The sequence below is a fragment of the Arachis hypogaea genome, chromosome 1 (assembly GCF_003086295.3).
Source record: "Arachis hypogaea cultivar Tifrunner chromosome 1, arahy.Tifrunner.gnm2.J5K5, whole genome shotgun sequence".
Taxonomy (NCBI): Eukaryota; Viridiplantae; Streptophyta; class Magnoliopsida; order Fabales; family Fabaceae; genus Arachis; species Arachis hypogaea.
Genome location: NC_092036.1, coordinates 31465793 through 31481639, shown reverse-complemented (window position 1 = coordinate 31481639; position 15847 = coordinate 31465793). Strand labels below are relative to the sequence as shown.

The 15847-nt window shown below is 39.8% G+C and overlaps 1 non-coding gene across 1 annotated transcript; it reads right to left on the bottom strand.

Moving 5' to 3' along the window:
- Positions 1-736: 736 nt before the first annotated feature.
- Positions 737-842, bottom strand: LOC112711915 (small nucleolar RNA R71). The gene has a single exon (XR_003157626.1). It is a non-coding gene; the product is annotated as a small nucleolar RNA R71 (small nucleolar RNA).
- Between the last annotated feature and the right edge of the window lie 15005 nt (positions 843-15847).

Below are 15847 nucleotides of genomic sequence, written 5' to 3'. Positions count from 1 at the left end.
TTTTGAGCTCAATTTCCTTCTTCTTTGATTATCTATATTTCCACTCTTCTAATTGTTTGATCAATTGCACTACTCACACTAACAACCACTTTAACACAAGTAATTCATTCATCCACTTTCTTTTTTGCTTTTTGCCTTGATTGGTTGTATGACAGGTAGGAGAAGCGGAGCTTCAACTTCCTTTGATTCTGAACCTGAGAGGACCCTCTTTAGATTAAGGTGGAAAGCAAGAGGGAAGAGAGTCGTTGGTGCTGAGGAAGAGGAAGAGTATTTTGAAACAAACATGGAGGAGAATATGGAGAATCACCATGAGGAAGAAGTTCATAACCATGCCAGAGGAGGCCTAGTCAATCATGATGGGCATGAAAGGAGAGTCTTAGGCTCCTACATCAACCCAAACCCAGGGAATTATGGCAGCAACATCCTAAAGCCAACAATTCATGCCAATAACTTTGAGCTGAAGCCTCAGCTCATCACACTTGTTCAGAATAATTGCTCATATAGAGGAAGTGCCCAAGAAGATTCTAATCAACATCTCAGCACATTCTTGAGGATATGTGATACTGTTAAGTCCAACGGGGTACACCCTGACATCTACAAACTACTCTTGTTCCCTTTCTCACTCAGAGATACGGCAGCAAAGTGGTTGGAATTATTTCCCAAGGATAGCCTAACTACATGGGAGGAGGTCATGAATAGATTCATTGCAAGATTTTACCCTCCACAAAGAATTAATAGACTGAGAGCTGAGGTACAAACTTTCAGACAACAAGATGGAGAAACACTCTATGAAGCTTGGGAGAGATTCAAAGATTTGACAAGAAGATGCCCACCCAAAATGTTCAATGAGTGGATACAACTACATATTTTTTATGAAGGACTATCCTATGAAGCAAAGAAGGCAGTGGATCATTCTTTAGGAGGCTCACTCAACAAAAAGAAAACCATTGAAGAGGCCATAGATGTCATTGAAACTGTAGCTGATAATGAGTATTTCTATGCCTCAAAAAGGACTCAGAAGAAGGGAGTGCTAGAACTCAACTCCGTAGATGCCTTGTAAGCTCAGAACAAAGCAATTGCAGCACAAATAGCAGCATTGACCAAGAGGATGGAGGCCAACCAAGCCTCAGTCATTCGAGATCAAACTCCTCAACAAGAAGGGAATGCATCAGAATCTGAAGGTGACTGGGAACAAGCTAATTATGTGCACAATTCATCCAGAACACCATATGATCCACACTCTAAGACATACAACCCAGGTTGGAAGAACCACTCAAACTTTGGGTGGGAAAATCAACAAAACCACAACAAGCCTTATCCATCAAATCAGCATCCCAACCACAACCCCAACCATCAAACAGGGAACCATATACCCTACCATAACTCACAAAACACATCATACTATAACAACCAACCCATACACAACAACCTCAATCAAGATGCACCATCCTTAACTATGCAACCATGCAAAATCAAGAGCAACTTTGAGAGGATGGAGGCTGCAATAGCACAACTATCATCCCAGATTTCAGGGGCAGTCACCTCTCTCATGGACAAACAAGCACAAACTGACAGAAAGATAGATGCTAATCAAGAGGAATACAGGTCAAATCTGAAAAATCAAGGTGCAGCAATCTCAAAGTTGGATGCACAAGTGGGCATCCTATCCAAGCAAATCCTACTTTCCACACACACATTTCCTAGCGATACCATGGCTAATCCAAGAGGGAAATGCAAAGCCATAACTCTAAGAAGTGGGAAGATTGTAGAGGAAGGAACCTCAAGCAAAGATAATCATGAAGATGTTGTATCAAAACATGGGAACGAGGATGAAAGGGAGACCCCAGCTTCACCTCTACCCAAACCAGTCTTGAAGCCTTATGTGCCAAAGGCACCATACCCACAAAGATTGAGAAAAGATGGGAAAGATGGCCAGTTCTCTAAGTTCCTAGAGATCTTCAAAAAGCTCCAAATCAACATTCCGTTTGCTGAGGCATTAGAACAAATGCCACTCTATGCCAAGTTCTTAAAGGAGCTTATAACCAAAAAAAAGGAACTGGGAGGCAAAAGAAACCATAGTATTGACTAAGGAATGCAGCGCTATCATACAGAAGAAGTTGCCTCAAAAGCTGAAAGACCTAGGGAGTTTTCAAATCCCCTGTATCATAGGGGACATTACTATTGAGAAAGCTTTGTGTGATTTGGGAGCTAGCATAAACCTTATGTCGCTAACTATGATGAGAAGGATGAAGATTGAGGAAGCCAAGCCAACAAGAATGGCACTCCAATTGGCTGACAGAACATTTAAGTTTCCACATGGGGTGGTGGAAGACTTGTTAGTGAAAGTAGGAGAATTCATTTTCCCTGCTGATTTCGTTGTGCTGGACATGGAAGAAGAGGCCAACACATCAATTACTCTAGGAAGACCATTTCGTTGTGCTGGACATGGAAGAAGAGGCCAACACATCAATTATTCTAGGAAGACCATTTCTAGCTACTGCTGGAGCCATCATTGATGTGCAGAAAGGGGAACTAGTCTTGAGATTACATGAAGAGAAAATGGTCTTCAACATTTTCAAAGCAATGAGTTACCCCAAGGAACCCATAGGAGAATGCATGTTGGTAGACACCATGGAACAGACAGTTCAAGAAGTTATGGAAGAAGAACAATATGGAGAAAGCATTGAGTTAGAACAAGCACCAGATGGGGAACTACCACAAACAACCATGAGGAACTCAATCATGCCAACTACCACAGACAACAAAGATGTAGAGTCACCAAAACTAGAGCTGAAAGCCTTACCACCCAGCTTGAAATATGCATATCTGGGTGCCAACAATACTCATCCAGTGATCATAAATGCAAGTCTGAGTAAGGAACAAGAAGAGGAACTTATCCAAGTGCTGAGACAACACAAGGATGCCATAGGCTGGACACTTTCAGATTTAAAGGGGATCAGTGATAAACCACTATTTCATGGTTTATCTTGTGCTCAATTGAGTGGATTTTATCAACTCTTTACCCACTTATTCATACTATTTGTCTGGTTTTACATTTGCCTTCCTAATTATGTGCTTTGATTGAAAACATGCTTCTTTGGCCTTAAGTTCCCTATGTTTAATCCTCTCTTATTACCATTAGATGCCTTGATATGTGTGTAAAGTGTTTTCAGATATTATAAGGTAGGAATTGCTTGGAGGATGGGAAGGAAGCATGCAAAAGCGGAAGGAATACAATAAGTTGGAGAAATTGCTAAGCTGTCCAGCCTGACCTCTTCATACTCAAACGGCTATAACTTTAGCTACAGAGGTCCAAACGACACGGTTCTAGTTGCGTTGGAAAGCTAACGTCTGGGGCTTCGATTTGATATATAATTTACCATAGCTGCTTTGACGCCAGGTGATGCGAACGCGTGAGTCACGCGGACGCGTGACCTGGCAGGAACGTAACCCGCGCGGCCGCATGAGCCATGCGGCCGCGTCACTTTTCCGTGACCTGTACGGACCAAAAAGCGCTGGAAGTGACTTCTGGGCTATTTCTGACCCATTTTTCGGCCCAGAGAACATACATTAGAGGCTATAAAGTGGGGGAATGCATCCATTCATAATCATGCTTTTCATAATTCACTTTTCATGTTTTAGATGTAGTTTTTAGAGAGAGAGGTTCTCTCCTCTCTCTTAGGATTTAGAAATTAGGATTTTTAGAAATTAGTTTTAGGACTTCTCTTAGTTTTAGGAGTGACTCTCGATCCCAGGTTCAATGTTCTTTGTATTTATTTATTTTCAATGTTCCATGTTTAGATTGATTTTCTTAATTAATGTTATTTGAGATATTTCAGATTGATGATTGCAGTCTTTTATTTATATAAATAATTTGGATTTTCCTGTTACCCTTTTGGCTTTGGTTAAGTAATTGGTGACACTTGAGCTGTCAAATAAAGCAGTGGTTAAAATTGGGAGTTGCTAATTAATTTGACTTCCAATAACTCTAGCCTTTCCAAAGGAAAGACTAGGACTTTAGGTATCAAATTAATTAGTCCACTTGACCTTCCTTTGTTTAGTAAATGTTAACTAAGTGGGATTAAAATCCAATTCTCATCTCAATTGATAAGGATAGGACTTCCAGTTCTTATACCTTGCCAAGAGTCTATTTTACAGTTATTTATTTATTCTTATTGCTTTGAAAATATACTTGTGCCCATTGCCCAAATTCCAAAAACCCCAATTTTACCTTTTTCATAGCCAATAATAAGAACATACCTCCTTGCAATTCCTTGAGAAGATGACCCGAGGTTTAAATACTCGGTTATCAACTTTAAAGGGGTTTGTTACTTGTGACAACCAAAACGTTTGCACGAAGGGATTTCGATTAGTTTAGAAGCTATATCTACAACGCGAATATTTTTATAAATTCTTTACTAGCAAAAATCCTAACGTCAAAATGGCGCCGTTGCCGGGGAATTGCAAACGTGTGCCTTATTATTGGTTATTGTAAATATTTTTCAAAAATTTTTTTTTTCCAGATTTTATTTTAAAATTTTTGTCTAAAAATTTTTCAAAAATCATCTCTTTTTCAAAATATTTTCTTTTTGTTAGTTTTTATTTTTATTTTCTCCTACTACCATGAACTCTCACCCCTTTGGCTATGAGTCTGGTTATAATTATGTTACAGGAAGAGGAAATTATAATGACAACATGCATCAAGGTTGGAACAATCAAAGATGGGAGGAGCCACAAGGATTTGATCAACCCTCATGGCAACAACCACCTCCAATGGACTATCAACAACCATTCTGTGATGCATATCAAGGCAATGGCTATGGTGAGCAATCTTTTGACTATCAACAACCACCACCATACGCCTATGAACTCCCTCCTCAACATAGCTTTGGACCACCATACTCACAAGTCCCTTTTCACCATTCACCTCCATATGACCCTAACCCTCATCCACCATACCAACCACCTTATGAGCCAAATGAACCATACACAGAACCACCACCTTTCCAACACAACTACTCTCATGAACCACCACCTCAATATTTACCATCTCCATATCATTATCAAGATGAACCACCTTCCTATTATGAACCCTCTCTCCCAACCAATGAATCCTCATATCCACCCCAACCTCCAATGGATGACAAACTTCGTGTTATTCTTCAAAGGCAAGAAAAGATGAATACGAGTGTGCTAAATTTCGTGGCCGCCTTAGGCGAGATAGTAAATATATTAGCTTCCCGACGTTCGGACACTCAAGGAACCCCATGGCTTCATGTGGACAATCTAATGAAGAACGTAGCATGAAGGAGACATTAGAAACTCCGGAGGACAATGCGGAACATGGCTTTGTATTGGAACAAGTGGAGAAAACCATAATAGTTGCAGAGGAAGAAATGGTTGAAGATTTAGGAGATGCAGAACCTCCATGGGAAAGTCCAGTCATAGAACCCCTTTCCAAAATGTTTGAAATTGATGCTGAGGAGGGTGTACAACCTCCAAGGCATATCACAGTTGAAGACTTGGAAGAGGTTGATCAAGAGATGGAGATTCGAGAAGAAGAAGCCAAACCTCTCATGCCCTTGGAAAGCAATAAAGAGGAGATTGAATTGGAAGAGAGCTACCAAGAAGAAGAGGTTGAAATTGAAGAAGCTTGCAAAGAGGTGGTAATTATCAGAGAAGAGCACAAGGGAGTGGAGCTTGCAATTTCATTAAAAATACCTCCCCTTAAGTTGCCATGATCCTTCACAACATTCAAGTGGATAAAATTCATATCCCTTAGCTTTCTAATTCCACTTGAGTACGGGCTACTGGAGACGGATGGTCAACTTAGAGCTCTTTGTGGCATTAAGAGTAAGAAGAAGATGGTCAGTGGTAAGATCTGTCCGGTAAGGTTCATTATGGTTGGAAGCTCAAAATTTAAACGCAAAGGTTGGTATAGAGCTCAATTGAATGGGTTTAGGAAGTTTTTTGGACGCTTCAGTGAGAATTCTAAAGCTGAACCACCCGGATGGAATCATGATAATCAACTTGAAGACGGGTGCCGAAACAAGATTTGGGATCCCGGAGGATATTGGAATTGCAAACATTAGTGGAGATTCCTGGATCAGTACAAGCATAAGCCACCATGACAAGGAGCTCACCATATGTCCAACTTAAGGACTTTAACTAAAAGTGCTAGGTGGGAGACAACCCACCATGGTATGATCGTCCTTTTTCAGTTTTAATTTTAGTATGTTTTGTTTATTTTTTAAATTTTATTGAACCTGGAATCATGCATAGCATTCATATTAAGCGTTGCATTCTGCATATTGCATAAAAAAAGAGAAAACATGCACGCGACGCTGCACCGTTGCTGACGCGTCCGCGTCACTAGTGCGTTGGGAAGAAAAGACTTGAACAGAGAGTCACGCGAGAGCGTGGCTTGAGGCGTGCATTTAGCATACTTTGACCCCACGCGACCGCGTCATGTGGAACTTTGGCCTCCCACGCGACCACGTCACCCACGCAGCCTCGTGCCATGAAAATCGACGTAAAAAAGGTGCATGGCCGAAAGTTATGCTGGAATTGGGCTGGACTCGTGCTAGAAGCCCAAGCCATCCCACGCGAACGCGTGCTTCACATGGCCGCGTCGTCTTTCAAAAAATGGCCATCCACGCGATCGCGTCACTCACGCGACCGCGTCACCCAGATTTTTGGCAAAATAAGATTTTGAACAGAAAGTTGCGTGAGCGCGTGGCTGCTCTCGCGCTAGTAGCATGAATTCACTCACGCGACTGCGTGCCCCACGCGGCCGCGTCACTTGACAATAGCGCCAACCGCGCGAACGCGTCACTCACGCATTCGCGTCGCCTGCGCCGCATAGCTTAGATCAGCCAAGATATCTTCTCTTTTCTCCCCCAAATCTAAATCTTTTCTTTCCCTTCTTATTTCTTTCTTCCTTCCTTTCTTTTTCTTCTTTTTTCTTTTAATTGGTGTTGGAAATTTATTTGGGTCATTATTTCCCATATTTTGCTTATGGATTATTTGGGATTTGTTTAAACAACTATATATTATTATAAGGGTGCTTGCATGTTCTAATTAATATTTTCCATACCTTATTTAACATGCATGCTATGTGTTTGTGAAAACGCCCATATGGCATTTTGCACTATTTTTAGATTTCTTTTAAATCTACTACTCTAAATGCCTGCTTTTCACATAACCCCTTCTCTATTTTATTATTTAAATATAATTGTTTTTACAAATATATTATTAGTTTGGAAGACTTGGTAATCCAACTTTGACATTGAATGCTTGATCTCTGCTACTCATGCCTTTGCCAGCATGCCAATAAACATCTTGCATTTAACTGTCATCACATGCACTTACTATATTTCCATTGATGACTTTTCACATGTAGTCATGACCATGTGTTAACATAATTCTTCTTTACTGTGCATTGATTACCACCTTTCCCGCTCTCTTCCTTGCTGGATCCCCTAGCTTTGCTTGTTACTTTCCTTTTTCCCCTTTCAGGATGGCCACCAAGAAGGGTAAAGAGAGAAAGCTACTCCCAAACCACCGGCAAGGAAAGGAACACAAGAGAGCACTAGCTGAGGAACTACAACCCCCATCCACCTGCACATCTCAGCATGCACCGAGGACGGTGCAATCTTTAAGTGTGGGGAGGTCGATATCGATCTCCACGGGTTAGTTAGTCCCTTCTCAACACCAATTTTTGTTTTTCATTGTTGCATTTGCATGTTTGATTGCATGTTTATTTTTTTGTGCATATCTTACCACTTGGTTAAAGTAATAAAATTCTTTTAAGACCCTATCTTTGAAAATTTTCACTAATTTAAATTGAAAAATTTTTATGTTAAAACTTGTTGGAAGTTGTATTTGGAACATGGTTTTTGAGCTAAAGAACACACAACCTGTGAGATTTGAGCTTATTTATATGGTTACATTATTTAACCCTAAATATTTTATTTTATTCCTGTGTGTTTCCTTCTCTATGATTGTGATCTATATTTTGTTCCAATCTATATATCCATTATTTAGTGTATTTACATGCTTGCATATGATTGAGGCCATTGTTTGATTTTCGCTCACTTATCCCAAATAAGCCTACCCTTTAAATCACCCTTGTCAGCCACTTTGAGCTTTTTAATCCCCATTTGTTCTGTATTTTACCACATCACTAGCCTTAAAGCAGAAAAACAATTAAATATCCCAATTGAATCTTTGGTTAGCTTAAGATAGGGATTGTGTAACAATTAAGTGTGGGAAAACTGTGGGAACATGGGTTAATAAGGGAATGTATCATGTTTCTAATTTATTTGAATATTGGGAATTTGGAAACCTACTCATGAAAAACCAAAATAGAAAAATAATGGAAAATCCATGTGCATTGATAAGTTATGTTTGCTTTTATGATTCAAAAAAAAATTCAATAAATAAGCAAACAAATAAGGGGACAGAATTACCCCAATGTCAAGTTGAAAGATCAATGTACATGTGATAAAAGTAAAGAAATATCAATAATTTGGTACATGAGTATGAGAATCATACAAAAGTGGGAATTATGGGAGGCTAAGTATAATTTTAAAATTTTTATAGAGTATGTATATGTTAGGTGAGATCTTAGACTACTCAAGAATTCACTTTATAAAGATCACTTGGCCATACATATATCCTTACCTTTACCTCAGCCCCATTACAACCCTAAAAAGACCTCATGATGTTTGCATTGGTATGCTAAATATTTGTTGATTGGCTAGATGAAGAACAAGGTTTTGAAAGCATGACTAGGGAAGATTAGAGTGATTTACCCTATACACTAGAGAGATTAAAGTGATATACACTACCAGTGAGGGTTCAGTGCTTAATTCTATGTTCCCTACTTTCATGAGCTATCTTCTTACAAGTTTACTTGTCTTTTATTGTATAATTTGAATTAGTGAAATCTGATTTATGTTTGTCTTGGAGAACTTATTTATTTTTAACCAAAGTAGGTAGAAGCATTTCACATTTAGTTGCATTCATATAGATAGGATTGCATTTCATACTTTCTACTATTCCTCTTCATCTTTATAGCTTTTCTTGAGCTTAGCATGAGGACATGCTATTGTTTAAGTGTGGGGAGGTTGATAAACCACTATTTCATGGTTTATCTTGTGCTCAATTGAGTGGATTTTATCAACTCTTTACCCACTTATTCATACTATTTGCATGGTTTTACATTTGCCTTCCTAATTATGTGCTTTGATTGAAAACATGCTTCTTTGGCCTTAAGTTCCCTATGTTTAATCCTCTCTTATTACCATTAGATGCCTTGATATGTGTGTTAAGTGTTTTCAGATATTATAAGGTAGGAATGGCTTGGAGGATGGGAAGGAAGCATACAAAAGTGGAAGGAATACAATAAGTTGGAGAAATTGCTAAGCTGTCCAGCCTGACCTCTTCGCACTCAAACGGCTATAACTTTAGCTACAGAGGTCCAAATGACGCGGTTCTAGTTGCGTTAGAAAGCTAACGTCCGGGGCTTCAATTTGATATATAATTTGCCACAACTGCTCTGACGCCAGGCAACGCGAATGCGTGAGTCACGCGGACGCGTGACCTGGCAGGAACGCAACCCGCGCGGCCGCGTGAGCCATGCGGCCGCGTCACTTTTCCGCGACCTGTACGGACCAGAAAGCGCTGAAAGTGACTTTTGGGCTGTTTTTGACCCAGTTTTTGGCCCAGAAAACACAGATTAGAGGCTATAAAGTGGGGGAATGCATCCATTCATAATCATGCTTTTCATAATTCACTTTTCATATTTTAGATGTAGTTTTTAGAGAGAGAGAGGTTCTCTCCTCTTTCTTAGGATTTAGAAATTAGGATTTTTAGAAATTAGGATTTAGGACTTCTCTTAGTTTTAGGAGTGACTCTCGATCCCAGGTTCAATGTTCTTTGTATTTATTTATTTTCAATGTTCTATGTTTAGATTGATTTTCTTAATTAATGTTATTTGAGATATTTCAGATTGATGATTGCTATCTTTTATTTATATAAATAATTTAGATTTTCCTGTTACCCTTTTGGCTTTGATTGAGTAATTGGTGACGCTTGAGCTGTCAAATAAAGCAGTGGTTGAAATTAGGAGTTGCTAATTAATTTGAGTTCCAATAACTCTAGCCTTTCTAAAGGAAAGACTAGGACTTTAGGTATCAAATTAATTAGTCCACTTGACCTTCCTTTGTTTAGTAAAGGTTAACTAAGTGGGATTAAAATCCAATTCTCATCACAATTGATAAGGATAGGACTTTCAGTTCTTATACCTTGCCAAGAGTCTATTTTACAGTTATTTATTTATTTTTATTGCTTTGAAAATATACTTGTGCCCATTGCCCAAATTCCAAAAACCCCAATTTTACCTTTTTCATAGCCAATAATAAGAACATACCTCCCTGCAATTCCTTGAGAAGACGACCCAAGGTTTAAATACTCGGTTATCAATTTTAAAGGGGTTTGTTACTTGTGACAACCAAAACGTTTGCACGATGGGATTTCTGTTAGTTTAGAAGCTATATCTACAACGCGAATATTTTTATAAATTCTTTACTAGCAAAAATCCTAACGTCAATCAGTCCTTCAATGTGCATGCACAAAATCTTACTTGAAGGGGATGCCAAACCCTCAAGACAGCAACAAAGGAGGCTGAACCCAACTATGAATGAAGTGGTTCAGAAAGAAGTGCTGAAATTATGGCAAGCAGGGGTGATCTACCCCATCTCAGACAGCTCTTGGGTAAGCCCGGTGCAAGTGGTCCCTAAGAAGGGAGGGATCACTGTTGTGGCAAATGAGAAGAATGAATTGATACCCACAAGAACAGTGACCGGATGGCGTATGTACATTGACTACCAGAAACTTAATGAAGCCACCCGAAAGGATCACTTTTCCCTGCCTTTCATGGACCAAATGCTTGAAAGATTGGCAGGACATGAGTACTACTGTTTTCTAGATGGATATTTGGGCTACAACCAGATTGTTGTAGACCCCAAGGATCAGGAAAAAATTTCATTTACTTGTCCATATGGCATTTTTGCTTATAGGAAGATGCCCTTTAGATTGTGCAATGCACCTGCCACATTCCAAAGGTGCATGCTCTATTTATGGACGATTTCTCTATGTTTGGGGACTCATATTCTGATTGCCTATACCATCTTTCTCTTGTGCTAAAAAGGTGTCAAGAAACCAACCTGGTTTTGAACTGGGAGAAGTGCCATTTTATGGTAACTGAATGGGTGGTTCTTGGTCACAAGATTTCAAAAGATGGCATAGAAGTAGACAGAGAAAAGTGAAAGTAATTGAAAAATTACCTCCACCTTGCAATGTCAAAGCAATCAAAAGCTTTTTGGGACATGCTAGGTTCTATAGGAGGTTTATTAAAGATTTTTCAAAGATTGCAAAACCCCTTAGCAACCTACTTGTCTCAAATACTCCCTTTGTTTTTGATAGAGAATGCATGGTAGCCTTTGATGAACTCAAAAAGAAACTCTCCTCTGCACCTATTATAGCACCACCAAGCTGGGATCTTCCCTTTGAACTAATGTGTGATGCATCTGATTTTGCTATTGGTGCTGTTCTAGGACAGAGGAAAGACAAGCTAGTACATGTTATTTACTATGCTAGCAAGGTCCTTAATGAGAATCAAAGGAACTATACCACCACAGAGAAAGAACTTTTGGCCATAGTTTTTGCTTTTGATAAATTTAGATCATATCTCATTGGCTCAAAAGTAATTGTGTTCACTGATCACGCATCACTCAAATACTTGCTTACCAAACAAGAATCTAAGCTCAGATTGATAAGGTGGATCCTGCTGCTCCAAGAATTTGATATAGAGATTAAGGATAGGAGCGGAGCAGAGAACAAGGTAGCTGACCACCTCTCAAGGATCCCATAAAAAGAAGAAATACAGCAAGTAGCAGTAAATGAAAGCTTCCTGATGAACAATTGATGATGATTCGAGTAGCCCCTTGGTTCGCAGACATAGCTAATTTCAAGGCTAGTGGGGAGCTACCAACTAATATTAATAAGCACATAAAAAGGAAGCTAATCAAGGATGCCAGACACTACATCTGGGATGACCCCTATTTGTTCAAAAAGTGCAATGATGGTGTCCTAAGAAGGTGTATATCCCATGAAGAAGGGCAGAAAGTGTTATGGTAGTGCCATGGGTCAGCATATGGAGGTCACTTCAGTGGAGAAAGGACAGCAGCAAAAGTGCTTCAATCCAGATTTTACTGGCCAACAGTATTTAAAGATGCCAAGTAAATGGTGTCAAGGTGTGATGAATGTCAAAGAGCTGGTAATCTAACCAAGAGGAATGAGATGCCATAGTAATACATACTAGAGCTGGAACTAATTGATGTATGGGGAATAGATTTCATGGGACCATTCCCAACCTCATACTCAAATAGCTACATATTAGTGGCTGTTGATTATGTTTCAAGATGGGTAGAGGCCATAGGTACTGCAACAAATGACAACAAGGTTGTGATGAGCTTCTTGAGAAGGAACATCTTCAGCAGATTTGGAGTTCCCAGAGCTCTCATTAGTGATGGAGGATCACACTTCTGCAACAAACAACTGGAAGCACTCCTTCTCAGATATAGAGTCAAACACAAAGTGGCAACTCCATACCACCCACAGACCAACGGGCAAGCCGAGATCTCCAACAGAGAGATGAAACGAATCCTTGAAAAAACTGTTGGAAGCTCAATAAAGGACTGGTCTAGGAAGCTAGACGATGCTCTATGGGCCTACAGGACAGCCTTCAAAACCCCCATTGGGATGTCACCATACCAACTAGTATTTGGTAAGGCCTGTCACCTACCAGTTGAAATGGAGCACATAGCCTTCTAGGCTCTAAAACTACTGAATTTTGATGAGAAAGCTGCTGGAGAAAAGAGATTAATGCAACTCAATAAGCTGGAGGAGTTTAGAAATCAAGCATATGAGAATGAAAAAATCTACAAAGAGAACACAAAAAGGTGACATGACCAAAAGATAGCAAGAAGGGAGTTCACTGAAGGACAGAAGGTGTTACTCTACAACTCAAGACTCAAGTTCTTCCTTGGGAAACTTAAGTCTCGATGGTCAGGACCTTTCACCATACTCAAAGTGTTTCCCTATGGTCATGTGGAGCTCATGGAAGACAAGACTCAGAGAACTTTTTTTGTCAATGGCCATAGACTTAAACACTACTTGGGAGGCTCCTTGGAGGAGCAGAGAGAGAGCTACAAGCTCAGCTAAAGATGAAGGAATGTCAAACTAATGACAATAAAGAAGCGCTAGTTGGGAGGCACCCCAATACTTTATCCTTTTTTGATTTAATTGATTTTCTTAAAAGTAGTTTAAATTCTTTAGATAGTTTAATTTTCAGCATTTAGGATTAGTTGCAATTGTAGATTAGAAAGTTGATATTAGCTTTGATAGTTAGATCTTCATTACACTCTCTTATTTTTTTTATTTCTACTTGGGAGTTGCAACTTGATGAATGCATAACTAATGATGAGTGAATGGGCTGAGAACTAGTTAAAGTGCTAAGTTTGGTGTGGCCTCTCACCACTTAATATAGGCTTACAAACAATTAATAGTTTGATTTTGAAGAGTAAGCCCAGAAATTAAGTTTGGTATGGCTACCACCAATGATATCACAGCAGCCCAAATCACCCAATTTGAAAGCACTTAATGCTTTGAGTAAGAACATGAACGTGATTTAATGAGTTCAGAGGAGTTGGAATCAAACGAAAATGAAAAGATTGATGCTATTCCACTCTTATGAACACATTAAACACACAATGATGAAACCAATTTATTGAGATGCCAAAGAATTAAGTTTGGTGTCCCAAGGGACATCCATCAGTTGTAACCCAATTTGTTCTTGATGAGAAAGAATGTGAAGGAGTTATTTTATCATCACTAATGGGTTCAATTTCAATTTCAGGAGAGAAGATGGGGCCCACATGGTAAACGACTCACAAAACAAGGAAGTCAAAGTGTACTTGCACTTTTGAACTCAACACACGTAGAAGAAACTATGAGAAAAGAGTTGGCGCCTCTTCCCACGCTAGGCGCCACTTTCCAAAGTGGGAAAACATTTAATCTCTTTTATTTCCTACCTTCGAACCACATCATTCACCCATTATAAAAGCCTCACTCTCCCACTTCAACAACCCCTACACCACTCACCTTCGCTTCTCTTTTCATATTCTACTATCCCTTACTTTCTTCTTTTTCTTGATTGGGACAATCAAGTACTAAGTTTGGTGTTGGAGCAAAATATTATTTTTCCTTCTCTTTCTTTCAACTTATCCCATTTTTTTTCACACTCTCCCAACCTAATGGCACCACCAAAAAGCTCAACCTCAAAGAAAAGAAGAACCAAGGAACCAACCTCTGGATCCTCAAGCTCTTTTAATGACTACAAGTTCCTCTCCGTATTCAACCAAAATCAATTTTATGGTTGGGTGAGTGAGAGGGAAATCATTCCAGAAGTTGGGTTTCAACTAGGGAGGAATAAACACATCGAAATCAACATTGAGATTGAACAGAGGGGTTGGTCACTTCTATGCAACCCACCAAGGAAAGTGGTAGAAAGCTTGGTGAGGGAGTTCTATGCCAACGCATTACCTCAACCAGGGAAACAATATGGCTACATTAGCTATGTGAGAGAGAAATCCATTGACTACAGCCCCTCTGGCATAGAAAGAATGCTAATGGTGAAGAGGACAAGCTCCACTCGGAGCTATGAAGAGAGAATGAAACAGTAAGACCCTGGGTTTGAGGAAATTCTGAGTGAAATCTGTGTGATGAATGTGCATTGGATCAATGACAAGGATGGGATACCCAACCAATTGAGGAGAAGAGATTTGAGCCCCCAAGCTAGAGGGCGGATAGAATTTGTGAGGAGGTCCCTGATCCCCACATCCAACATTTCAGAGGTGACTAAGGAGAGAGTTGTGCTTATCTACATCATCATGAAAGGAGAAAACATCAATGTGGGGGAGATGATCGCCAACAACATCAATAAAGTGCTGAAAAGCACCAGTGACAACACACGGTTGGCATTCCCCAGTATTATACAAAGGCTTTGTGATAAGGCTGGAGTTGAAAAGATTATTGATGAGGTGCTTGTGAAGCAAGACAAGTTCATAACTGCCAAGAAGATAGCCAAAGTTGTGGCTATCCATCCACTCAACAGGGCTAGAGAACGAAGAGCTCATGCTCATGAACCACAACAACAATAAGAAGAAGGAGAGGCAGAAGAGCAACCTCAATTTTTAGTACTTCAACCACCACCATACTACCAATATCAAAAATTTCTAGAGGGATTTAACTGGGAGCAATTGCAAGGAGATGTACACCAAATGAAAGGAGATCTACACCACTTGAGGGAAGATGTCAACCAATTCAAAGAGGCTCAACAACAAGAATGGAGCCAAGTCAACCAAAACATCCAACAACTCCAAGAGAATTGGGAGCATATGAGGAAGGAGCAACAGGAACAATTTGACTGGGGAGAGGTGCAAAGCGTACTGGAGAAAGTAACAGAGCAAGGCAAGTGGCAACAGAGGAACTTGGCTGAATTCAGGCATCTCTATGATGCCAAGACCATATCCAGGAGGCAGTATGACATCAACACACAAGCAAAGCTGAATCACTTGTGTAACGCTATTGCCGCTCTGAACCTAGGATATCCAACCTTCATGCAAGGGATGGAAGAGCTAAGTGCAAGACAAGAAGAAATCCTAGCCAACATAAGGAAGATGAGAAAAACTACATGAGAAGGCTAGGATTTTGGAAGCCC